This window comes from Chiloscyllium punctatum, chromosome 39, assembly GCF_047496795.1.
Source record: "Chiloscyllium punctatum isolate Juve2018m chromosome 39, sChiPun1.3, whole genome shotgun sequence".
NCBI lineage: Eukaryota > Metazoa > Chordata > Chondrichthyes > Orectolobiformes > Hemiscylliidae > Chiloscyllium > Chiloscyllium punctatum.
The window spans coordinates 19,632,815-19,659,296 of NC_092777.1; positions in this window are offsets into that span (position 1 = coordinate 19,632,815).

The following is a 26,482-nucleotide window of genomic DNA, read 5'->3' on the forward strand; positions in this document are numbered from 1 at the left end:
CTCTCCTTAACGTCCTTGGTTAGCCATGGCTGGTTAATCTCTCTCAGAATCTTTCTTCCATACTGGGATATATTTTTGTTGACAGTTATAAATTACCTCCTTCAATGTCTGCCATAGTTTGCTTATGTCATTCATGCTAATTTATCCATCCCATTCACTTTAGCTAATTCTATCCTCATTTCATTATAATTCCTTACCTTTAAGCTAAATTAAAACTGAGTCTAATTCCTGGATAACGACACAACTAACCCCTGGCTCCAGACAACCAATCCCAACTTAACTACCCTCCCGAATGTTTCCTCCTAACCCAACCTGAATATTCTCCTGATCTCCCTGTTCATCCCCCACCATCCATTCTCCCTCCACAGGACTAACCAATCCCTCAAACCCTAACTATCATTCCCTTTTTCCTTGTCTGTCCCTGATATGACTGAATATTCACTCACATACACCCTATCCATCCTGCCCTGTGTCCACCTATTACATCTTATTACATCCACCTATTCATTTATCCATGTAATTACCTACCCACTTAGCCCCTACTCATCTCACTCAATTACCCTCTCATACATCCACTCACCTATTCACTAACATTCAAACTGGACAGATGGATAGACAGTGCTGTAAAATGGGTGCATGCCCTACCTTCCCCAACTCTTTTGTGGTCCAATGGGATGCTCTGAGGGATGCAGCATATTACATTTCTATCAAAGCCAGGGGCTCAAAGATCAGACAAGAACGGCTCATTTGCATCCAGCCAGAAGAACTTACGGGTGCAGCAGCAAGTCATAGATTGTGGCCAATGCTTTTGAGAATGTGTTCCATAACCTTGAATGACAGTCTCAAAGTGTGCCTGATGTGTGTGTGCCAGTCTTCCACACGAAATGTAAGAGCGTGTTTATGTCAATGCTCTCCATCAGCTGTCATATGGCAAAGGGAAACTGTTGCCTTGTTTACATCAGTCATTCTCTGAATTTGTACCATTTAGTCTGCATCAACTTTCCAAGTCAGGACCCTGGAGTTTCTGATCAGTCACAGCCAGTAGTTTTATTATTGACTGGAGCCAGAAACCTCCTGAAACAGACTGCTGCAACATCTTCATTATAACCGTATTGTACTCACTGTTTCACTCCAGGGTAAAGCCAGTTAACTTGGGATATTCTTAAGCTCTCTGGCTGGGAATGGAGTAGTTCTGCAGAAACATGACATTACCATCGATGAATCCCTCAACATCCTGGGGATCATCATTGACCAGAATGTGAACTGGATAAACCGTATTATTACTGTGGCCAAAACAGCAGGCTAGAGGATGCTAATTCTGCTACAGCTCCTGATGCTTTAAAGCCTATCTACCATCTACCAGGCATAGTCCGGAGTTTGATGGAACACTTTCCATTTGCCTGAATGAGTGTGGCTCTACTACCTCTCAAAAAGCTTGACACCATATCTTTTTGATTATTACCACATCCACCTCTTTCAACATTCACTTTCTTCACCATTGATGTAAAGCAGGAGTAATATCTACTATCCACTCATGCATTGCAACACATCGCCATGGTACCTTCAACACGCACTGAACATGTGAACTCTGCTATCTGGAAAGACAAGGACAGTCGGTACATGGGTACCCCAGTACATGCAAGATGCCTTCTACGTCACACACCATCCTGAATTAGAAGTACATCGCCATTTGTTCACTGCTACTGAATTAAAATCCCATTCAAAATAGGAATGTGGATGTATACACTACATAGACCTCTGTCATCAGAAAGGTAGCCCATCATCACGTTCTCAAGTGTAATTAGTGACAGACAATAAATACTGGCCTAGTTGGCTATGCACACACCCCATGAATACATTCTTAAAATTTTTCAAGGCAGGGTTTAAATTCAGCAGTTAACTTATTTTCAACAAATTAAGCAATAGTCAAACAGTTTTGCAAAATAAAGATGCCTGAATCTGTACTTTCCTGTCCTTTCTTGTGTTGAGGATTCACAGTATTTATGAACAATTACAAGGCAAGTATGAATAATAGAGATAAACGCTCACCTATAATTACATTCACTATTGCACAAAATAACAGTTCTGAAGCTCAGTGAGCTCACATTATCTTGTAAGTTATTATAGGAAGACTATCAATATGACAGGTGCTAAGACAGGCAATCGAGATTTGAGTCTCAACAACGATTGTGTTAAACTGAAGTTTGCTATTTTTAGAAGAGCTGAACTCTACTGGTGCATTGGCAAGTTTGAGTTCTATTCATTCAGCTGATTGTTTTTGAGTAAGTTTTATTTCCAAAGCGGCTGAGAGGATAATGCACGATCTGTGGGCAAGGGGATAAGCCAACAGTAAGATCAAAAAGACTTTCCCAAAGACTATTTTGAATTAAGGGAAGTAGCAGTGGATTTGAGAGAGAGTTCCAGAGAGATGAGGGCATTTTGACAGAATGATTTGTTAATAACAATGGAGTGGAGGCAGCAGATAATGAGAAGTCTGACAATTGCCGTTGAATAAGCAGAGGGTTTATACAGAGACACATGAGTGAATGGAAGATATAATTTAAATGAGGTAAGTGCAGCGTTGCAAAATTTGGTTAAGATTGAAGTCCGTAATTCAATTGCAAGGGGCATAGGAAACTAATGGATCAATGAGTGAGATTTGGTGCAGGAAAGGGTGAGGGAAACTATGGACTTCGACATTAGCGTTGAAGAATGTGGTGCTGGAAAAGCACAGCCGGTCAAGTAGCATCCAAGGAGCAGGAGAATCGATGTTTCAGGCATAAACCTTTCATCAGGATGAAGGACTTGTCCCTGAAACATCAATTCTCCTGCTCATCGGATGGTGCCTGACCAGCTGTGTGTTTCCAGTACTACACGCTTCGACTCTGACCTCCAGCATCTGTAGTCGTCACTTTCTCCTAGGTCTATATTAGCAACTGTTTTCAATGTTGAAACAATTGCTTTTGTTTAAACGGAGACGTCTAGAGAAAGGACTAGGTCATGATGACATCATAAAAGTTAGAAAGAGAAGGAGACAAAATGCATCCACTTGAGCAGGAGCAGTTAAGTGACACCAATCTTGGTTTAAAAGATGTTAGGACTGATGAAGATGGTGCCCTGTGTTTTCTGAAGTGCAGTGAATTGTTAGTTGTGTTGGTGACCTATATTGACTCTTGGTCCAGCAAACCTTGATCTTTAAATTCTCATCAGTGATGTCAAATTCCTTCATGACCTAATTCCCCACTCCTGGATCTCTGTTGTGGGGCAACAGTCCCACAGTCCTCTGAGATATCTGAATTCCTTTAATTGTGGAATGAGAGGTTGGTTGGAAAATGGGTGCCACATTTTTTAGTTCCACACTATTCACCTCCAGCTTTTCTCTTCTTGCTTTTACAAACCAATTCCAAAATCTATCATAATCAACCTGCTGAACCAGCCTTCTGCTTGACGACTATTCTGGCTACTCCAATGGAAAATGACATTGCCCTGAATTAGAGTAAATCACCTACAATGTGTGAACAGGCCCTTCGACCCAACAAGTTCACTGACCCTCCGAAGAGTACCCACCCAAACCCATTCCCTTACCCTGTATTTACCCCTGACTAATGCACCTAACCTACACATCCCCATACTCAATGGGCAATGTTGTATGGCCAATTCAACTAACCTGCACATCTTTGGATAGTGAGAGGAAACCGGGAGCACCCAGAGGAAACCCGTGCTGACATGGGGAGAATGTGCAAACTCCACACAGACAGTCGCCCGAGGTTGGAATTGAACCCAGGCCCCTGGTGCTGTGAGGTAGCAGTGCTAGCCACTGTGCCACCCCTGCTATGATAAATATCCGAATGTGCCATGCATGTGCTTTTGTCACAAAATTTGTTGCATCCTTAAATAGGATCACTGGTATTAATGGCATGGAGATTTTGTGCTGAAATGGTGAGCACTGACAACAACATCTGACTTAAATGGGTAATCAATCAAAGAAAGAAACAATCCTGGTCGACTTTCTGCCTTGACAACTAAGTAAGTATTTTAGTGACTCCACCATGAGGACTGTTGAGAACCTGTGGATGCGGTGCTGAAGTATGTTTTCAAACAAAGATATCGTGAGTGGAATTTCCTCTTTTTCTTGATGTGGGAATGAGTCTGTTTGGAGAAGCCACAACCACTGGCCAAAGAGCTCACTGTAAATTCCACCAATCACTCAGTGAGAGCTGACTGGTGAGTTCCCTGCCCCTATCACAGGCCTCAACACTGGAGACCAGGGTTGCTAGGAAACTGAGAGCTAATCAGAGCCTGGCAAGTTCCTTGTTCAAAACTTACTCTTCAGGGGATCCAGTGGTGAGATGATAAGTAAGTTTTATCTTCTTGTTACAGGCAATTGGCAACCGGCCCTTCCCTCCCGCAACAAGTTCAGCAGGGAGATCATCCTGGTTTTTTAGAAGGGAAAAGAGACACCTTTCTAATCTGGCAGGGAAGGCAGGTGATGTAGGGAGAGAGTGAGTTGATCTCCCCTTAAGTTGACACTAATTGCAGCATGAGGAGCCATAATTAATGCTGCGTTGAGGACATTCCTCATGAATACTCCTATCCAGTGTGTAATTGTTGAGGTAGCAATAGGGGGTGTGTTTCTCTCCAGGGCAAATGAACTATTTCCCCTTCCTTTCCCTTCCTGGTCGGGGAACATCACAACCAGTCATTTTTGGTGTTGACGTATGGCCAACTAAACGATTTGAAATGTGCTTATTTCATTCTTTTGGCCCAGGAACATGTTTTGTATAAATTGTTGCCAGAATATAAATTAGCTCAATGACCAATAAAGCCCGTTGCTTTATGATTAGAGTCATAGAGATGTACAGTACAGAAATAGACCCTTCGGTCCAACTTGTCCATGCTGACCAGATATCCCAACCTACTCTAGTCCTGTTTGCCAGCACTTGGCCCATTTCTTTCTAAACTCTTCCTATTCATGTCCCCATCCAGATGCCTTTTAAATGCTGTAATTGTACCAGCCTCCACCAGTTCCTCTAGCAGCTCATTCCATACACGTACCACCCTCTGTGTGAAACAGTTGCCCCTTAGATCTCTTTTAAATCTTTCCCCTCTCATCCTATGCCCTCTAGTTCTGGACTCCCCCACCCCAGGGAAAAGACTATCCATGCCCATCATGACTTTATAAACCTCTATATGGTCACCCCTCAGCCTCCGATGCTCCAGGGAAAACAGTCCCAGCCTATTCAAACCCTCCAACCCTGGTAACATATTTATAAGTCTTTTCTGAACCCTTTCAAGTTTTACAATATCCTTCAGCTAGGAGCTTTATTTACCTGACTTCTCAATTCTTCATTATTTTGATGAAAAGCTACTTAACCTTGTACTCCCCAGTTCAAGGACTGCACCTAACGAAGAGGCAGCACTGTGAAAGCTCGTGATTTTAACTAAACTCATTGGTCTATAATCTGGTGTCATGTGACTTCTGACCTTGTCCACCCCAGTCCAGCACTGACACCTCTACATCAATTCAAGGACATTCACAGGTAATTTATTGCATAAATCTATTAGCTTTTTATAACAAAAGAGTTGTGCTCAATTTATTTTCCAATTCTTAATTCGAATGTGTCATTTTTATTTACCTAGATTTCCCACTCTGCAACCTCGCACAACAACAAACAATTTCTTTGGAACAGTTTGTTCCCTTCATAAACTTTAAAAACCTCGGTTCTTTGACTCTAAGTTCTTCTTCCTAAAGAAAATAAGCCCAACATCATTTGTATTCAACAGGAATTCTCAAAGCTCAGAACCACTTTCAATTGCCACCTCAACACCCTCTCAAGGGCAACAATATATTTGCTAAAGTGACCAGGATTGTAGCTGCAATGGATTGTGACTCATATAATTTCTTTTGGATTTATATTCAATCCACTTGCTGATACAGCACAGTAACTACATTTGTGTTTACAGAAGCATTGAATTTTCTGACTGCTGCACTGTTATTTCGCCACTGACTAGTACCAATAAAGTCTTTTCTTCATACTCCCACGACTGTCACTTATCCAATGTTCCTAATACCCACTCACCACAGAGGAGCAGGTGCATTTCTGTATTAAAGTCGCTTTCTGCTCGTTTAAACTAAAAGTGACAAAAATGGTTTGGGAGCCCTTGTTGGGGCACTATAACGAGCTAACAATTGGTGGAAAGTTATATAAGGCGAAATGGAAACTTATTGAATCAAAGTAGCATTCTCTGGCATGATGATGCACTCCAGCCCTTGCAGTGCTTGCTGGTCTCTAAAGCCCTCTTTCATGCAGGTGAACAACACACATTGTGTCTTGATAGACAGCCCAGTGTGGAGGTAATTGTGAAAGAGAGTCAAACAGTTAGCTAGAATGACCTCCTCCATGACCCACTGCCTCGACCTGTTAATGGCCACGCCCAGGATTATTGAACTAAATGGGTTTTGCTGACAATTGACAATGGTTTGATGGTTATATTTAGACTTTAAATTCCTATTTACCTTTACCCTGTGTGCATCCAAGCAAAGGCAAAGGATTGTTATTCTGCTGTCAGTCGGCACTGATAAAGAAGAGGAGACTAATGCAAGTTTGCACATCTCGGAGGATGAAGACTCAGCTTCCTCCAGGACTTGGGTGTTCATGCAAGATGAGTTCTGCTAACAGAAATTCCCCAAAGCTTCTTAGACACCACCTTCCAAATCCATATCCACTACCATCTAGAAGGACAAAGTCAATCATGTGTGGGATTACCATCATTTACAAGTTCCCCTCCCGGCCACTGGCCATACTCAGTTAGAAATAGATTGTCATTCCTTCCGTGTCATTGAGTCAGAATCCTGGAGTTCCCTCTCTGTTAGATCCTGGGGCTGCATCCAGCACACTACAGTGGTTCAAAAAGACAGCTCATCACTGCCTCTCCTTCAGGGGTGTCGAGGAATGGGTGATAAATGCTGGTTCAGCCAGGATTCCCATATCTCACTGTAAATTAGAAGGAATATGTTGGTTAGATTACTGTCGGGACAGGTACTAACAGAACACAAACATACATATGGTGTTAACTGAGAATATATTGCATGCGCTTCACACAAAGACTTGATGAAGACTGCTCTTAAATACTTGAAATTAAAACAGCCTAAAATCATATTGTTGATGCCCAGGATGGGGCAATGATTCTTTGAATAGAACAAGAACAAAAACCTGGGATCATTGTGACGTCTGTAGCTTTAAATCATGTTATGAGAGCTATGCAAATGATTAAAAATCACACTTTTCTCATGCAAAATAATCTCAAACAGCTGAAATCCTGCCAGTCACACTGTGTGTGGTGCACTGACAAACTGAACAAATACTAGCTCTGACAAATAGGTTCTCATAGCAAGGCACTTCACTGGTGAAGGTCAATGCCAGCTCTCCTTTGACCAGACATGGTTAGAAAGTACAGAAAGGAGGAAGGGATGTGAGAGTGACCGAGGAGCAGAAAGAACAAGGGGAATTCCTGAGAGGGGCAAGGCTGGGGGAAATATTGGGGGCTGAGGCAGAGACTTTCAGAGCAACAGAGATAAAAGAAAGTGATCCATCGAAGAACCATGGAAAAAGCTGTGGATAATAGAGTATATTATTGAAGTGAGGGAGTTTGTACTTGGGGTCAGGAAGTTCACTGGGTGGGGGAGCCAGTATCAAGGAAAATGGAGTGGACTAGACTGACATGAGAAAGGCATTCATAACTCAGAGAGAAAGGGTTGGGCACTTGATATACCAAGAAACAATTTGCAGGAAGCAGGTTGATGGAAAATGTGCCTCACCGGAGAAAGATTGAAATAAAATCAGAAATTGATGGAGAAACTCAGCAAGTCTGACAGTTTCTGTGGAGAGAGAAAATGAGTTAACATTTCTGATGCAATATGGCTCTTGTTTGACACTGTTCCTATGTGAATCCAATTGGCAGCAACAGCATCGGGTTTGATCCTTATTCCAGCACATGGCTAGAGGATTAACCTCCATGTATTACCCCTGGTAGAAAGGGTGGTGCTGTGGGTTGGCCCTGTCTTCAGAAAAACAAGGAAGAAGATAGAACAAAGGCGCAGACTCGATGGGCTGAACGACCTCTTCTGTGGTCTACCACTTTATCGGGAAGGTCCTTTCTGTTGTTTGAAGAAATCATGACCAGTGAGCAGAGATTTGGTGGAAGAAATATAGGAGATTAAAAGGGTGAAAGTTCTTCACCTAGAGGGTGAATGGAAAACTGGAATTCACCATCTGGAGAATGGTAGGGATAGAAGCCCCCATGACATTAATGTGCACTTGAAATGCCACAGCCATCAAGGTGATGAACCAGCAACAGGAAATTGAATTAGACTGTAACAATTCTCGTCAAACAGCACAGGCATGAATAGCCATCTTCTGTGCTGTAAATTTCAATGATAGACCGGCCAGTCTAATGTGTTTATAATTGAAGAGTGGTGTGCAAAATTAAGTTGTCATGTTTCGATAAGTCCTGAACGAATCCTGGGCAATTGTTTGCCAGGTACAGTCCTAAGAGCCTTGCTAAAAGTGGCCTCAGTTTATTTTAATTGCTGAGAGTGTTAATAGTCCCTTGCTCCTTTCAAAAATATATGTTGTTCCTGCCTGCTTAAATCTATAGTCAGTACTTCTGAATGTCATGGGAGAAATGCTCATTTGAAATAGCTGTCATAATTGGTTAGAAACATCCAAACCAAATCAGTTCAGAGTCTATTATCATCCTAGATATGAAGGGTAATTGCAGACATCAGATGGGCTTTTACAGAATTCCTTCAAAGTGTTATACCATGGTCCTTTGTACTTTGTCGTTTTCATTTCCAGCAACTTCAGCGACTTTTCTCTTTCAGAAGGAAGGGATAGTTTGGGCCAGAGTCATTGAAACGTATACCATAGGATCATACAGAAGATGGCCATTCAGTCTACTGTGAGCTGAAAATGTGTTGCTGGAAAAGCGCAGCAGGTCAGGCAGCATCCAAGGAGCAGGAGAATCGACGTTTTGGGCATGAGCCCTTCTTCAGGAATGAGGAAAGTGTGTCCAGCAGGCTAAGATAAAAGGTAAGGAGGAGGAACTTGGGGGAGGGGTGTTGGAAATGTGATAGGTGGAAGGAGGTTATGGTGAGGGTGATAGGCCGGAGTGGGGGTGGGGGCGGAAAGGTCAGGAAGATGATTGCAGGTTAGGAAGGTGGCGCTGAGTTTGAGGGTTGGGACTGAGACAAGGTGGGGGGAGGGGAAATGAGGAAACTGGAGAAATCTATTGTGCCTATGCAAACATGATTGACAGAGCTATCAAATTATTTCACTCCCTCATTGCACCCCTGCAATTCTCTTTTTGTTGTCATATAAATGCAATTCCTTTTGCAATATTAATACTGAATCCTAGGTGTGTTAGCCATGGGAAATTACCCATCGTGTTCGAGTATGCATAAGGTTGGTGGGTTAGCCATGGGAAATTACCCATCATGTTCAAGGATGCGTAAAGTTGGTGGGTTAGCCATGGGAATGGTGTAAGGGGGATGAGTCTGAGTAGGATACTATTTGGGGGTTGGTGTGAACTGAACGATCTGCTCCCACACAGTAGGGATTCTATGAAATAAAATTCTGTACAACAATTATCCAAGATCTGAGTTCTTAAAATACTGTCCCTACTGTGGGTGTAACAGCTTTGCCCTGCCTACTTTGTCAAAACCCTTGCAACTTCTAAAATGATGCTTGTATGTCATTGGCTAGACTAACATTTATTGCCCCTTGGAAAATCTTGAGCACAACAATTGTTTTTTTCCATCAACCTCCTCTGTTTGAATCAAAACCACAGGAATCAATTGTTTGATGGTATTTGTTATATAAAGACTTTAGGATCCTGCAGCAATTTTGGGATGCTGCCATGGAACGGCATCATCACAGTGCAGGAGGGGTATGACTCATTGGTTGAAGTTTAGCCATGTGATTGAATGAAAGAATTGAATAGATTGAAGGTTATAAAAGAGGTCATACAGAGAACAGCCTTAACAATACAACAGCAAGTTTTAGGGTGTGGTACTTATCAGATTACCATGGTATTTGTTATTAATATGCAATAAACAGAGATCGGGAAGTCTAAGTCTGGAATTAAGTCTGGACTCAGCCATCTCCTTCACCAGTCTGTCTTGAAACCAAGTTGCTAGATGTGGGCATCCACGCATGGGCACTACACAACAGAACAGCATTCATTTACTTTATGGCATACTTGACATTTTCCTTTAACTATTAATTGTGAAAGCCCGGAGAACTTCAGGTGGCATTTATATTCATCATGTAGCTGAGTAAGTGACAAACTAGAAAATACTTGGAGGTTTTGCCAAGTGCTCTTCTGTGATCAGCCACTTCAATCAGGCTCCAGTAAGTGGGTGAATGTCTTGCATTTACATGTGTGAGCAAAATCACATCAATATTGACACAGTCCTAATATTGAATAAAAGTGAAGCAATCAAGTGAGTTAGCATGAAATGATTGGCGATGATTGCATGTTTACAATTATAATAATCAGGTATCTTTCTTAAGTGCGTTCGGCAACTGAAGACCTGAGAACAGTAGTTATGTAGAATAGATTTGGAGACGCCGGCGTTGGACTGGGGTGTACAAAGTTAAAATTCACACAACACCAGGTTATAGTCCAACAGGTTTATTTGGAAGCACTAGCTTTCGGAGCGTCGCTCCTTCATCCGTCTGATTGGAACTCACAACCTTGTTGTTCACTCAGTTCCCCAAACTGACAGCATAGACTTGCCTCCTAGAGGACTGATCATGTAATCTTGCTACATCGTTAGGTATTTACAGCAACCATGAAAAAAATATCCTGGATAATTGGCGTGTTCTTTTTTGTGTTGTACGCCTTCAAGAAATCCTTGAAAAAGCAAAGGACTGCGGAGGTGTGTGTCTCCTTTTTGTCAGAATGTAGGAGCTAGAAAAACAGCTGATGAAAATCATTAGGCAGCTGTGGAGATTCCATGTACTGATTGTAGGTTAAATTGCTCTGGTTTCTGATAACATGTAGCTATTAAATATCGCACAGACCCTCATTAGTGTAAAAAAGTAAATCAAATATTGTACATTTAAGTGGGCCAATATATTGAGATCACAAAACATTACATTTGTGCCTCATTAAAAGGCAAACTTTGTATTAGAAATGGTCATAATTAACTTAAAATACAAAGGAGTACATTTGTAATGTTGCCAGACATGATTGTAGCGACTTGTCAATCAATTTTTCAGTGTGACCAAACAGGAAAGTTAAAAGTCTTTGGTAACTTGGTTCCCATTATCTCTCTCATTTGTTTTTTTTTACCGATTTTGATGTCAAAAATCTTGGTAATATTTTCCAAGCCCTTCACTGGGTCAAAATCCCGGAACACCTCACTAACAGTGGGTGTACACCTTCTCAAGAGCAGTTAGGTTGGTTAATATTTGTTGGTCTAGCGGACGATGCTGACTATCTGTAAAAGAATTTTTAAACTGTCAGTGGAAAGAGATGTCACAATGTGTAAGTGGCTTATTCTGCGCCCATTCCAAAAAGCTTGCAAAAACCAGTTTCATCCCTAAAGTATTCCTCTAGCATCTAACTCAGTTCTTGAATTTCTCTAAATCTGTATACTATTGATAGGTTTCTCAGTTTCTTGCATCCACTAGTCAGTTCATTTGGAACAATTATGTGCTGGGACTTGAACTGCAGAAATGCTGAAAGCTTTCCTCATATAACTTATTGTCTGAATCTTTCTTAAAAAAAATTGCCACATGGGTAAATAATATATTTGTTAAGTCCTTTCATCACTGTCAGATCGTCCAATGAAGAGTCCTTATGAAGTGACATTTCAGTTTTTCTTATATTCTATTTTAGATTTCCATGTATATTGCTTATATTACAGCAGTCATGCTTCCTCAAACATAATTTGCTGTAATCAAATCATTTTGGTACATTACTGGGAGTCGAAATAAGCTAATATATGCACTGGTACATATTGTAGTCTGCAGACAGACAAAATCTGCCAAATATCATGCAGATGGTGAAACCAAACTTGTTTTGAATAATTTATGCAATGTTGCTGTCACTGGTTAGGGCAGCATTCATATTGCCTTTAAGAAAGTAATAGGGAGTTACTGTTCATTTGGTGTAAGTACATTCACAGTGTGGCTAGGATGGGAGCTCCAGGATTTTGACTTGCCATGTTGTAACTGGGGAAGCGATAACATCCATAGTAGCATCTTACACTTAATTATTACTGTATTATGAAATTGATTGCAGACCAGGCAAGCCTGCATTTTAAGACTGTACAGTAACAACAGTATGCCTGGAATCCAGACTATGTGTATAAGTCAGTGATACTATAGCTGAATATATAATAATTGTTGTAAGTAGACTTTGAAATCAGTCTCACAAGAACCTGACTATCTCATGTATATAGTACAAGGGCTACCATATAGTAAATCACAAATGCTCTCACTTACTGGGGCTTAGAGCATGTATGGGGTCAGGGTAACGGATGGCAGTTAACGTATCTACTTAACATCAGTACTAGTGGCTTGGAAAATTTGGTGACAGCTCATCACTGACTATGTTTCAAAACTATTAAACACCAAGCCCCACTCACTCTATATGCCTTTTCTACTGTATTGGTTATAGACACACCATTAATGTCTCAAACTTCACTAATCATATTCATGTTTTAAAATCCTTTCCATTGATCTCAATTCTTCCCTAATTTTATAATCACCTGTAATTCTTCAAGTTCTTCCAAATCCTTTCCATTCTTAGACTCTAGCCATTTGTGCATTCTCCACTTTCTCCTGTTATTGGTAAACAAGCCTTCACTGGGCTAAGCATCATGCTGTGGAATTCTTTCCCATAATTTTCCAACTCTGAACATTGCAAACTCCACCTTCAAAATTTAAAATCCTTTCAATCAACCTATTAGTCACCCGTCATTCATATTCTTCTACTCAGTGTCAGTCTCTGATTACATACCTGACAAGCACTTCACAATAGTTTTCTACATAGAAGACCTGATAGATTGAATTTTTCCAATATTTAATTAGAGATGTAGATAAGGGTGATGTAGCTGATGTAGTCTACATGGACTCCAGCAAGGCTTTTGACAAAGCAGTCTCACATGGCAGACTGTTTGCAAAGCTAAAAGCACATGGGATCTAATGCAAATTGACAAATGGATCCAAAATTGGTTTACTGACAGGAAGTAGAGGATGATGTTCAAAGAGTGTTGTTATGACTGTAATACTGTGTTCAGTGATGTACTGGGTTTGGAGTTGGATCTCTTGCCTGCTTTTTGTCGTGCATCAAACAGAAAACTGATGGTGTGGTTAATAGCAAAGAGAAACGTCTTATACTAAAGCACAATTTATACAGGCTGGTCAGATCAACTGAGCAGTAGCAAAAGGAAACGAATCCTAAAAAGTGTGACAAGGCAAGGGAAGACACAATGAATGCTAAGACCCGAGGAAGCACAGAGGATCAAAGAGACCTTGGTGCACATGTCCACTGATCCTTGAAGGCAGTAGGACAGGAGGAGAAGGTGGTTAAGAAGGCATTGCCTTTTATAGTCAAGGCATTCAATATAAGACCAAGGAAATAAAAATGGAGCTGTATAATGGTGAGTTGGTCCAGAGTTGGAGTATTGTGTGCAGTTATTGTCATCACGCTGTAGGAGGATATGATTGCACTAGAGAAGGTACAGAAGATGATCACCGTAGTGATGGTAGCAAGGTCAGCCAAATGGACTTCATAGAATATGAGTTCCATGACTGGGGCTGTTAATCTGGTCTAATCAGGAAGTCTTGGCTGATAGATAGGAACAGGACTATCAGGGATTCTGTTCACTGTGAAAGCTGGCTCTGAGGGAGCTGGATCAATGTCAAGAGCTCTCCATGTCTATATGAGGGGTGACTTGGTGACAGGATACTGACTTCTGTCAAGTTACTTTAGTGGTGAGGAGAGAAAAGCACACTCCTGAGAAAGTTCCCTCGCTACAGTGGCTTTGATTTGGGGTAAGCTTTACTTGCATCATGCTATTATTTTGGAAGCTTGACTCATTTGATCCTGCCATCAAAGACTGGACCTGGATAAATGACATTGGGCAAATGAAAAGCAATAAGTAATTCTCTTACCAGCTTGTGCACCCGCAGCTTTTTCGATTATTAAGAGTCCAACTTCCCCTGAGGTACCAGATACTAAAACCTTTCAAGAGTTGACAGATTTAGTTAAGGAATATTATGAATCCAAGCCTCCTCTAATTCTGAGAGACCATCAGTTTTACTCAGGCAATTTTAGAACCAGGGAAATCCGTATCAGGATTTTCGATTGGCAGAGGCATGTGACTTTGGTTTAGAGGGGATTTCAGGAAAAGGTGTTTCACTCTGAGGGTTGTGGCTATCTAGATTACACTGGTGGTAGAGGTGGGAACCCTCAAAAACTATTCAGGTGAACATTTAAATGCAGTAGCATAAAAGTTTACGCACATAGTGCTGGAAAATGGGATTCGGATGGATGGATGTTATTCTCGAACGTGGACATGATGAGACAAATAGCCTCCTTCTGTGCTGTATAAACTCTGTGACTGAGAAAAAAAGTTTTTTTTAATGAAGTATGACTGTGGGCTGTATATGCACTTTCATATTGTGTATGTTTCATTTGTAGAATATGCTTCCATAAGATTATTTTGCTGGATAATTTAGTTGGCAGTGGGAGGGATGGGAATTTTCAGCCTTTCAAGGTTTTCCAGTCTTCAGAACTATGAGGACTGTTCAAAAAGTGGTGGGTACCCTTTTTGGACACAGAAGAGGGGTAATTTTTATTGTCTCAGAGGCTTGAACTACTTGGAAGCTCTCAGATGATGTTGGTAGAGCAGGGAATCAAGGGTTGTCAGGATTGGATGGAAATGTGGAATTTGAAATACAAATAGACCAGCCACGTTATTATTGAGCGGTGAAGCAAATTTTAGGGAAAAAGTGGTCTGCTTTTGCTATATTCATAAGTTCCTGGTGCGCATTAAAAACCTAACTAAATTCACTGCTAAATGTTCTACCTGGTAAAGTTTGACGTTTGATTTTTATGCTCCACTGGGGCTGGGAACAGAGACTGACCTGAATTAAACTGTGCCCAGCCCACCAGTGTGCCAGAGTCTCGGATCTATTCAGACTTGGGGATTGGATTGTAGCAAATCCTACCTGTCCACAGGCTACCTGCTCAGCAGAGGGCACTGAAGGAATTGATGGATGCCAACTGGGATTGATCAATCAATCTCCGAGTTCCCGTGGGCAAAGGGGCCCAGTCTAGATGCCTAAAGGTGGCCTCCTAGTGGCAGATCAGAAGGGTGGCACTTCAGACAAGCCTCGATAGCCTTGCAGAGGGGCTACCTGCTTACCCCACAACAGTCCAGGCTGCACATCTTGATTTGAATTCAAACAATTCGGAGAGAAGGCACCTCAATTTTGAAATGCACTCTCCTTCACTAGCTTCACTCAGCAGCATAAGCTGCTGCTCCTTTCAAGTTGGAGGTCTCTGATCACAGCTTAATGCATCAGCCCGCCATTCTTAATTGGATGACAAGCCCACCCTCCAGTCATTGATTAAAAAATCATGAACTGTGATGAAAGCTCACACTAAAGGGCCTTCTGGGCTGTATTTTAGCTTGACAGCAAACCTCAAAAGCCCATGAGAAGAATTCTGCTCATGATGTAAGTAGTAATGAAGCTAAAAGGATTGTAATATTTATTCATGCCATCTTTCTGCAGACAATATCATATGAATGATATCTTATAGTCTCTAGACCTTAGACATCAATGTTACTTTGTCAAATCTTTTGCTTTGCCGATGATAATGCACTGCCAATGTTGTAGTGTAATTGGACTAGTGATTCAGGGGCCCAGTTTAATCTTCTAGGTTCACATTCCACCATGGCAACTAGTAAAACTTAAATTTAATGAATAAATCCAGCACTGAAAACTAGTGTAGGGTTTTGGTTTGCAATCAGTTATTTCCCTGATCTTTAAGCAGCTTGAATCATCCCCAGACCCTGATTCTGGACAGTGGATTTATTTCGAGGATGTGAAATGAAAAGGCAAAATTGTTTCAGGGCAAAAGAATGTCTGTGTTTATTTAGGGTACTTATAGTATAAGAAAATAGGTATTTCAATAAATCAAGGAAATTAACACAATTAATATACAGGAGAACAGTAGCACTTTAAAATACACCATTAACACATTGCGTTGGAAGGTTTGTTTTCAGATGTTTCATCAACATGATGAGGTGACATCATCAGTGAGAGTCTCCACTGAAGCACTTCACTGGAGACTCTCACTGATGATGTTACCTCGTCATGGTGACGAACCGTGTGAAAACAAACCTTCCAGCTCAGCGAGCTAACTTACATACTTATCATCAACCTGAGCTACAAATCTTCTCAAAAATTACTAATACACTATTAATTTAGATGACCATTATTAGACACTATTGTACTGACACACAGAAAACAACAGTGTTTAATTGTAGACTCTTAATCAGAATTCCTACCTATAGGGTCCCGATTCACTATCACCACCCACACCTTCCACTCCCTGCTAGCTATGTTGAAACTTTGGGGTCCCAAGATTTATGCTCACCACTCAGAATGCAGTTTTGAAGTGTGCCTAGCTGTTCTGGCTTGCCGTACCCAGAACGTGGATGAAGACTTCAGTCTGCGTAAGTTCTTCAGTTTGGGTTGAGTCCGTTAATATGGTAAGGTGTGTGTTGTCGGGTAAGTAGCTGATTTTGTTTTACTTTCCACTGGTTTGCTGAGCCTGGTCTTCACCTCAGGATGTGTCTGAGGACCAGTGGTATTGGTCGAGTCAGTTGATGCTTCGAGTTGCTGGTCTTTTGTTCTCATGGTCATGGTCAGTAATTGAGGATCTTGCTGTCGGTGTTCTCAATTCAGAAAAGGCCTGTGTCCAGAAGCTCTTGTTCAGGTTGCTGTTCAGCCTGTTCTGTTGTGGATCTCTTGTTGCCTTCCACGTCTTGGATGAATTTTGTTCTGATGATGCAGGTCAGCTTCTTGATTGGTCTTCTCTGTCCAGCCTCTCGATTGGGCTTCTCTTGGGTCTCGGTTTGGAAGCTGCTTGTGGGAGGATGCCTATTGGCCAGCTGTTCACGCAGAAGTTTGTTGGTAAAAAGAAGGCTCTCCTCAGTTGAGATTGGGGCTGGCAGTTGTAGCCCCCCCCCCCCACCCACCACCCCCATCTTTTGTTCTCTTCTGAAGTTAATCAGCTTTCAAATGGTTGGAGTCTGTCTGAATGGGTTGTGTAGCCCAAGATATAAAAGCTGTCTCGGGCTAGGGTCTGCTTGTTTCTGTTGATTATTCTTTTAGAGAGGAGGTATAAACTGGGATTCCAGACTGAACAATAGTCCCAGACAGCAATCTCCATTCTCAGGTTTGCTGAATGTCTTGTTTATATCCCCTAGACTCAATCAAGCTGCCCCTTTTCTTTAAAAGTTTTGAAAGCCCAGGGCTTTTTCCATATGTTTTAATATTGTGGATGTTTGCTCGGTTTTACACTCATCTCTTTTAAACTATGATCGTTACTAGAAAAAAGCACTAATGTCCTTTTAGGCAAGAAGCTAAATGTAACTGATCTGGCCTACATGGGACTGCATACCCACAGCAATGTTAACTCTTACTTACCCTCTGAAATGGCTTGGTCAGTCAGTCAGCTTCAGCACAAACAGGGACCAGTGACAATTACCAGCTGTTGTACAAGGTAATGGTTCTGAAAAAAATTAATGTTGATCTATATTGAGCTTCACCTAGTCTAATGTTACGCAGTCCTTGGGTGGGAATAGTTGAGTGCAACTCTAAGAATCGTGAGTATTTGTGCTGAGCAAGTTCATGCAAGCTACACCTGTTAGTATTATGCAATAAATTGCCTTAATATGTAAGACAAGTGTCTCTCTATTTAGATTCATCAGAGATGCATCTTCTGAAAAATAGACAGGTCCTAGATTCAATACACATTGCTCTGCTACGTTTGTCTACTCAAATTCACTGTAATGCAATTAGGGATACTGCTTCTACCACCCAAATGTTTAAACTGTGTGTTGCCTGTAACGGGATTACATCGCCAACACTTTAAGTGCTGTTTCTAAAGGGTGATTTTTCTATAACACAGGGTTGCACAAGAACGTAACCATCATGTTATAGAAGAACTGACTGTATAGAGAAAGAAGGATCAGTGGTAGAAAACTACTCAAGCCAGCCCATCACATGTGACATATTGTGGTACCTGAAAGTACAATGAGGTGAGCAGTGGTGTGAATTGAAATGCCACAGTTCCAAGATGGCAGTGCCAGCAAGGTAGGCAGTGCTCAGGCTCTTGGTATCATCCACTCCAGACTGGCTGCTACCTCTCTTCTTTCTGTACCCATATGTCTTCTTTCTTTTTCTTCACCTTCTTCCTATCGGCGGTGGAGAAGAAGGTGACATTGTTGAAGGGAGCGACTGGAGCAGAAGTCTTGGTGAGGCAGTGGCCTAGCCTGGTAGCAGAGCCAGGGACTCCTGGTGGTGGTAGGCCCAGAGCCATGGCCTCCTGGTTATCAGTGAGGTGGCAGCTGAGGTGGGAACTCTTGGTTGCAGGTCAGTGTGAGAGCAGCACGGGACCCGACATCGGTTGCCCATCAGCAAGGCGGGCACAGTGACAAAGAGATGGTACCTGAAGAGTGGTACCTCTGATGTTGGTGGCACCAACACAAGTGGCAGATGGGGCTTAGAGCACAAGATTCATGCGGAGGCAGCAGAATGAAAATGGACTTTCTTTCAGCTATACCTTTATTCTGGTAACAGTTGAAGCTTTTGACTGTATTTTTCCATGTTGTTCACAAGCACAAGTGACAATAAATCATCATTAATTTAGCTGGATCATGCTACATAGTGATCATAGGTGGGCAGGCAGAATCCATTTCATTCTGAGTAAGGAGGAACAATATTATTGAAGAGAATCCAACATTTTGAGAGCAGTAATGCTTAAAAAATGATACCAGTGAGTAAAATGTGAGAATTGACAGTCAGCATCAGGTGCAGGAACAGCAACAAGGCAAGTTCAGCACATCAAAGACAAACCTTCAGCAAGAAGCTGATAAGAAGCTCAGGGATAATAGTATGAGGTAGGGAATGAGAGTAGTCCAAATACACTGAGAATAGGGCGCAGACCTTAGAGGAGGCTTTATAGGGACTGAGGAAACCTCCAGAATAAATCTAGATATCAGAGGAGAAAATCATTACAAAAATGCATGGACACTAGAAAGAGAAGACACAGGAGTTATGAAAAAATGTTCTCAGTTTAAGTTATTTTCCTTGGAGCTGGGAGACTGAGGCAAGACATGATTGAGATGTGGAAAATTATGAGGAGCATAGATAAATAGACAGGAACAAACCTTTTCCTCTTCTTGAAGGGATTAGTGACCAGGAGGTGTAGATATAAAGTAAGGGGTGGAAAGTTAAAAAGGAAATATGAGGAAAAATTATTTTTTTCAGTCAGAGTGGTAAGAATCTGGAACTCACTGCCTGGAGATGTGGAGATGCAGGAACCCTCAGAACAATTAAGAAGTATTTAAATGTTCACTTGAAATGGCAAGGTGCACAAAGCTATGTGGCTGGAAAATGGAATTAAGATAGTTAGGTGGTTGCTTTTGACTGGCACGGAGGTGGTGGACTGAAGGGCCTTCTTCTGTGCTATAGACCTCTATGATTCAATAACTTCAAAAAAATTAAGTATTTGCCACCTTTGTGACTGGGCTCCATCAGGCAGAACTGCAAGGGAAAGTGAAAGGTCCTGAAAAAGAATTTATACTGGGGCTGCTGTACTGCAAGGTTCTCAGCATTTATTTCAGGTGGAGCAAAGCAAATTTAGAAAAAAATTAAGCAAATAATTGAGCAGAAGAAGAAAAATGAGAAAAATATGATCATTTAAAAGGACTCCATAATTAAACAATAATTTCCAACACTTGAAGCCACAGAATAGACTGAATACTATTAGTTGGTGGGCAATGGTGTCTTAATCTTTTTTGTACAAATGTAGTTTTGTTTGCAGGAATCTATGATTAAATTTTGAAATTCATCACCTTAAGCAGGGCTTTAAAAACCTCAATAGAAGAGCAATTGAGTTTTTCTCATTTAAAGAGCAGCTGAAACCAATTTTTCAGTAATCGGGTCAATTTGTGTTTGGAACATATCAGACTAACCAACTTAATGTTTCTTAGCACTGGAGTGTGACTTAAAGTAGATTGCTGGAAGTTGTGTGATTAAGGGAAGAAGGGGAACGAAGTTTATTTCAATGCATTTTCATCTTCCAGGAACTAAGTCAAACTCTGCTGCAGGAGAAGCTAGTTATTTGGTGCATTTCTGATAAGTGATTAAGGTTTACTCTATTTCTATTTAAAATAGTGAAGGAATAGGTGGTATTGTAAACAAAATAATTACTTGGTAGCCATGATGTGGAGGGGCCAATGTTGGACAAAGTTAAAAATCACACACAACCAGATTAAAGTCCAACAGGTTTATTTGGAAGCACTAGCTTTCGGAGCGCTGCTTCTTCATCAGGTGGTTGTGGAGTATAAGATAATAAGACACAGAATTTATAGCAAAAGATTACAGTGTCATGAAACTAAAATTATATATTGAACAAACCTGGATTGTTAAGTCTTTCATCTTTTGGAATTGGTTGCAAGTTTCAGTTCATTAATATTTAAATCCCAGAACTTCTATTAAGTCACCTTCTCAATATAACTTAAGGCTTTATAACAAACGTTGACATCTCAGCTCAGACAGTGTATTAAAGGTGTGAGGTTAGAGTCTGCCTGTATCCCAATCTTGAATCAGACTGGTTCTATTTCCAAAGTCTCTTCCTTTGCAACTGTTCAACATCTTTAAGGTTCTTTCAGAAACAAAAAGAGGAATTTATGGAAAAGCTCAGCAGGTCTGGCAGCTTCTCTGGAGAGAAACCAGAGTTAACGTTTCAGTTGGAGTGACACTTCCTCAGAACTGGGGAACTCAGTTCTGAGGAAGGGTCACTGGACCCGAAACATTAACTCTGATTTCTCTCCACAGATGCTGCCAGACCTGCAGAGCTTTTCCATAAATTCCTGCCTTTTGTTTCTGATTTGCAGTTTTTTTCAGGCTTTATTTAAGGTTCTTTTGGCTTGTTTGGATGGACTTGGGGGCTGCAGGGTAGAGGAGCCAACTGGCCAAGGTACCTCTGATGGGAGGAGCGAAAAGTAATGTTGTGACAAAAGGTGACAGTACAGTCAGAGGGACTGACATGTATCTCTGCAGCAAAGTGTGAGAGAGTAGCCAGCTATGTTGCTTATCCAGTGTCAGGGTTTGGGATATCTACTCTGGGCTGGAGAAGAACCTGAAATGCAAGAGGATGGATACAGTCATCATGGTCTGTGTATGTGCCGATGATATAGGTAGGACAAGGAAAGAGGTTCTATGCATCAATATAAGGAATGAGGAACCAAGTTAAGAAGCAGAACCTGAATTATCACATGAGCCACATACAAATAAACATAGAGCAAATTTTGTTTGAGAGGTGAATAACAAGGGTCATGCATTTAAGGTGAGAGGGGGAAGGTTCAAAGGAGATGTAAGGGGCATGCTTTTTTCCACAGTATGGTAGGAGCCTGGAACATGCTGCCAGGGATGGTGGTAGAGGCAGGTACAACAGGAGTGTTTAAGGAACTTTTAGATAAGCACATGAATACGCTGACAGAAGGAATTAGTTTAATTTGGTGTCATGTTCAGCACAACATCATGGGCCAAAGGGTCTGTTCCTATGCTGTACTCTTCTCTGTTCAATGTGGCTTAGACTGATGGGAGAGAAGTGAGTTTCAGTCTATGGAATACAAGTACCAGTACAGGGGAAAGTGGGAGGTGTCCAGTTGAGAAGATCTCCACCTGAACTTTGCTGTGGCCTATCTCCTTGTGAGTCATATAACAAGGGAAGGAGAGAGAATTTTAAACTAAATGGTGGGGCCAAAAGTGATCACATTTAGGAGGCTATGGTAAACCAAAAAGTTAAGACAAGGCAAAAGAGAAAAGCATTAATACAGACCATTAAAGGAAGGGGTAAAGGTTAGAAATTTAAGAGTTAATTAACAGTTAAAAATGGAGGTTACAAAAAGAATAAAAAGATGCAACAAAAGACGGCACGGTGGCACAGTGGTTAGCACTGCTGCCTCACAGTGCCAGAGACCCGGGTTCAATTCCCGTCTCAGGCGACTGACTGTGTGGAGTTTGCACATGTCTGCGTGTCTGCGTGGGTTTCCTCCGGGTACTCCGGTTTCCTCCCACAGTCCAAAGATGTGCTGGGTCAGGTGAATTGGCCATGCTAAATTGCCCGTAGTGTTAGGTAAGGGGTAAATGTAGGGATATGGGTGGGTTGCGCTTCGGCGGGGCGGTGTGGACTTGTTGGGCCGAAGGGCCTGTTTCCACACTGTAATCTAATCTAATCTAAAAAGACTGTGTATCTGAATTCACATAGCATTCAAAGAAAACAGAGGATTGAGAGAACAAATGGAAAGAAATAAGTGTGATGTGATAATCATGACAGAGATGTGGCTGCAGGGTAACTTAGATTAGGTCCTGACCATTGAGGAATGCAGGACACTTCGAACATAAGAACATAAGAACTAGGAGCCTTCAAGCCTGCCCTTTTAGGAAGGGCAGAAAGCTAGGACAAGGTTGCATGCTGGCTCTATTAGTTAATGATGACATTAGCACAATACAGTGTGATAATGTAATTTTAGACAAACAGGCTGTGGAATAATTTGGGAAGAAATAAGTAGTAATAAAGGCAAAAGTCATGTGGGAGTAACAGTAATCACTAGGGTAAGAGCATAAGGGAAGCAACAATAGGAATTTGTCAGAAACCCACAGTGATAACCCATGAGGGAAAGGTCTGATTGGAAAAGATAGCCAAATGCATTGTTTCTTGGAACAGCTTATTCCAGAGCAAGCAGACAACAGATTAAATTTGACCTGGTATTGTAGAATAAGACAGGTTCAATTATTAATCTCATAGTGAAGGCACATCTAGGTAGAAGTGATCATAATATGATTAAATTTTACATTAATTTTAGTAGGGAGAAGAATTAAAAAAACATAAATAAATGCAATTGTGAAGGATGAAAGCAGAGCTGACTAAAGTGAATTGACAAACTGGCTTAAAAGACTGTTCAAAGGACATGTGATGACAGATATTTAAGAGGATATTTCAGAATGCAATATTTGAAGGCATAGACCCACTGTCTGTGCTTTATTAGAAAGGTTAAAGATAGTTTCAAGTTTATGCAAAGATGAGTTTCAGGTTGGTAGATTGAAGTGAATATCACAATGTTTAAAATGTTACGAGCTATAATTAAAGTATAGCAGGGCACTTGGATATGTGTGAGGTAATCAGGAAAATTAAAAATGCTTTGCTGAAAGGGAACTCATATTTAATCAATTTATTGGAGCTCTTGGAAGAAGGAATGTGTTATGGTACTGTGAATATCTTGTACTTAGATTTCCCAGAAGCATTGATAAAGCGGCCCATCAAATATTACTGTGGAAAATGAAAATTCATTGCTTAGTGGGGTAACACACTGGTATGGATCGAAGATTGGCTGGCTAACAAGAAGCAAAGTGTGGACATAAATCAATCTTTTCAGGTTGGCAAAGATGTAATAAACTATGTGCTGTAGGAATCCATGCTGGAGTCTCAACTGTTCACAAACTATGCACATGACTTGAATAAAGAGACAGATAATTAGGTTGCCAATTCTGCTGATTGCAAAAATTTAGATAAGCAAGTGAGTTGGGAAGAGGATATAGAGACTAGAAAAATAGATATGTTGAGTGAGTGGACAATATTTTGTCAAATGGTGGAGAATGTGAGAAAATGTGTAATTGTCCATGATAGCAGGAAGATTAAAGAAGAAGCATTCTGTCTCATTTGTGATCGATTGCAGTGCTCTCAGATGCAGAGGGCTCTGCTTATCCTTGGAGAAGAATTGCAAAAGGCTGGTATGCAATGTCATAATGTATTATATTAAAAATCACAAAAAAACAGGTTTATTTGAAAGCACAAGCTTTTAAAGCTAGTACTTCCAAATAAACCTGTTGGACTATAACCGGGTGTTGTGTGATTTTTAACTTTGTCCAATCCAGTCCAACACCAGGACCTCCAAATAGTGTTTTATGAGAGGAATTTGAATACAAATGTAGGGATGTAATGCTTCAAATATATAGGGCACTAGTGAGACTACATCTGGAGTACTGTGTACAATATTGATTATCTTATTTAAGGAAGGATGGAAATATATTGCAATCTTCAGAGATTTATATAAACAAAACCTGGACGGGCTAAGTTTGTATCAGCTGGAGCTTAGAGTGAGGTTACTTAATTAAAATAAAGGCATTCTTGGTTGGTCTTGACAGGATAGATGAATATCTAGAACTGGGAGTCACCATATCAAAATAAGGAATTACCTACTTAAAAGAGATGATGATGCACTATGCCTCGAGAAAGATTTCATCAGCCAAAGGAAGTGGAAAAACCAGGAAATGCACGTCAATATTTCTCCTGTTCTACAGTAAAGTCACATAATCCTACTTTATCATCACAGAGGTAAGTGACTGATGCTGTGTTTAACTTGAGGGTCACCAATTCTTAGATGAGGGGAGAGGTTGAGAAGTTCAACCTTCATGGTAATCTCAACCAGTCCAGGAACTGAACCCATGCTGTTAGTATTACTCTGCATCACAAACCTGCCAATGCAGCTAGCCAATCGCCCTTTCCATGCTGTATAATGACAAGAGGGAAATACCTCAATAGTTTCTACAACATGATCCATCTCCCTTCTTGAAGTTAGTGAAAATTGCAACATTCCTGACCTCTCTTTGTGTGTGCTGAAAAATGTGCTGCTGGAAAAGCGCAGCAGATCAGGCAGCATCCAAGGATCAGGAGAATTGACGTTTCGGGCATGAGCCCTTCTTCTCCTGCTCCTTTGATGCTGCCTGACCTGCTGCACTTTTCCAGCAACACATTTTTCAGCTCTGATCTCCAGCATCTGCAGTCCTCACTTTCTCCTACTCTCTTTGTGTATGTTTGGTTATTTTTCCTCTGAATATCTATAGGATGGATGCATAGGTTCTTACGTAAACTAAAGTCTGTCAAATTGAAGACCTCAGCTGGAATACCAATGGAGCCACATGCTTTGTTGTTCTCATCCATTATTTGCTTGTTGTAGCTGTGCAATCCGTGGTGGATCAACCAGAGATTCTATTGCAAGCTAGTCATTGTTTTAATGCTGCAGAACAGCAGCTGCTATTTTGTGCATGGTAAGTTCACTCAAACAACGCTGAGATAATGACCATTTTTGAATGATGATAGGTGAGGGTTGGTGTTGGCCCAGACACTAAACAAGTTCATCTGCTCTTCCAGTGGTCCCATAGGGTCTTCTCACATCAATGGATAATCAGAGCCTCAGTTTTATATCTCAACTAGAAGGTAGCAATGTAACTTCACAAAAATGTCCACAACATTGTACTGTCAAACTCCAGATTAATAGTTGAACCCTGACCTCCTGATCAAAAGGTAAAAAGGTAAGGCTGATGAAGGGCTTTTGCCCGAAACATTGATTTTCCTGCTCCTCGGATGCTGCCTGAACTGTTGTGCTTTTCCAGCACCACTCTACTCCCTCCTGATCAAAAGGTCAGAGTAATATCAATGAGCCAGTATTCAACTGTAAACTGCATTAAAATTAGGTAAAACATCTGACTTGTGACTTTGCAGAACAACATAATACAGTTTTAACTGCCTTTTTCTGAAAAAAATCTCCTCCTAGCCACAATGGCCGGAAACAATCTCCCTAAAACAACAAAATGTCCAGGAGATTTTCCACAGATCTCTGACTATGATCTCTTGTCACCTGATGCTCATTCCTGCCTGGTAGTGTTGACAAAACTGTGGAATGGTTTATTCAAATAATTAATAATATTGGCAAGGCTTTAAGACCCCTGGCATTGTGGTGTTCATTTTCTGCTATGTGACTTCCATGAACTTCCCATCATCGACAAAAATTGAGGCCTCAATATTGCAGAACCTCTCGCAGTGTGTTATACTTCTGGTTTGATCACAGCTGATGTTAGATAAGAAAGATCCCTGAATGAAATCTGGCCTCAAAGATCATCTGTAGTTTATTTTTAAATTGAATGTGGTGGTATTCCTTTGAAAGATAAACCCATATGGACTGAAGATTTGATTTTATCAATAAGACAGAAAAATAAGAAAAATAAAATAGATTCAACCAAACTGAGGTATTGAGATATAATACCATTTGAAAGATCTTCAAAAAAACAGCAAAACAAAATTCCATCCATTCCAATAACAA